Below are 1,990 nucleotides of genomic sequence, written 5' to 3'. Positions count from 1 at the left end.
CCCCCCACAAGGCCCCCCTTGGGACACGGTCGAACGCCTTCTCCAAGTCCACAAAACACATGTAGACCGGTTGGGGCACCCTCCAGGACCCTGCTGAGGGTGTAGAGCTGGTCCAGTGTTCCACGACCAGGACGAAAACCACACTGCTCTTCCTGAATCCGAGGTTCGACTATCCGACGGACCCTCCTCTCCAGGACCCCCGAATAGATCTTACCAGGGAGGCTTAAGAGTGTGACCCCCCTATATTTCATTAGTTTGAAGATATTTTGAGTTGAAAATAAATCACACTCCTTAATTATGTTGACAATAGGCTATTCTGCTTGAATTAGAGTTATAATTTTAAATGTAATAATGAAAATTAATGACACAAATGGTTTAAATTAAAATAAATAGGCTTTTAATGCTGTTGTATAACACTACAATATTAATATGAGGATCTCAAACTACAAACCAAATTAAATTATGCATTAATTGTGATGCTAAGATGTTTTTTGAAGCCATTTTTATATGAAAGTTTTTAAGTGAATCATGTTACCTGACATCACTTATGTCTATCAGCAGAACAGTTGGCGTACTGGTTGGAAGGTAGTTATTTAATTTCATTTATTGATGTTTACATCACCAAGAACATTACTAAACTTGTACTTAATCATAGACTCAAATGGCTTATTTTTATTTAAAATGTTATCGACCTTCAAACCTGAGTTTGATCAGCAGTAGACACCTGTCCTACAGCTCTGTCGGACAGAAACTGCCTGAAAACACAAGAAGTGATGAGGAAACAGCTGCAGGTTCTGCCTGTGGTGACTGAAATCAGTGATCAACACAACAAATATTTACTGTCATGTGATCTGCAGACATACTGAATACTGGTCACTGCATCATGAATCCATGAAGTGCTGGTTAATGATCAAACCTTGAATTTATTTGGTGAGTTTAGCAGTTGTCCTCTGTTTCTGATGATCTGCTGCCATTCCTCAGTATCACTGATTCACAGTTTTTCACTAAATTGTGATAAATTTCTATGCTGATATTATAAGTGGAGCCGGCTGTTCCTGTGTTTCTCTTGTTCAGTGGTCATATCTTACATTCAACACACTTTTGCAGCCAAGTTTAAGTGAATTCAAATATAATCAAAAAGTTAATTAAAAAGTGATTCAATTTAAAAAGTGAAACGTGCATTATATAGATTTATTCCACACAGAATGATAAAATTATATTATTATTTTTAACTTTAAAGATTATAGATTAGGACAAATTATTTAATATTTATTAAAAATGTATATATCACATAAGAACAATAAAATATATATTTTAATTTATAAATCCTGTTGGTATTAAAGGTCTGTCCTGTACAGTCCAACAGTAATGCAGTAATGATCTGATGCTGCAGCACAGCATGGAGGCCTGCAGACCTGCTGACCTGTAGACCGTCAGGACGGTCAGCTTACTAACAGGCTTCAGCTGATCTGTGTTGTTGTTTCTCATCTTCCTCCTGACTGAAGCCCACACAGAGCTTTGAGTCGCCTCAGGTAGAGTCATTAAAGTTCAGACTACTTTAGAAACGACCCTGCTGCAGAATGGAACCAGCATCTCCAAAGTGAAGTGATGTCCTCTAAACCAGGGCTTCTTAACCTTTTTGACCTCAGGGCCCAATTTATTGAACACAAAGTGACACGAGGCCCAGTCAGACATTACCAATGTATGGATCAAAATGATAATTATTATAAATCTTGGTTTAATTTTTATTGTTTTTACATCATAACTAAACTATCATAACTAACCTAACTAAATTAAAAACAGTTTAAACGTAAAACTCCAGTTAAATAATCACAAGACATGATTATAACAAACATTTTTATATTGTAACCTGCCCATAACAATTATTTGAACAAATACAAAGGTCAGTCAACAGACCACTCAGGCTTATCAACACAATATATAGTGTGTGTGTGTGTGTGTGTGTGTGTGTGTGTGTGTGTGTGTGTGT

Source organism: Austrofundulus limnaeus, unplaced genomic scaffold, assembly GCF_001266775.1.
Source record: "Austrofundulus limnaeus strain Quisiro unplaced genomic scaffold, Austrofundulus_limnaeus-1.0 Scaffold620, whole genome shotgun sequence".
NCBI lineage: Eukaryota > Metazoa > Chordata > Actinopteri > Cyprinodontiformes > Rivulidae > Austrofundulus > Austrofundulus limnaeus.
This window is presented reverse-complemented; position numbering follows the sequence as displayed.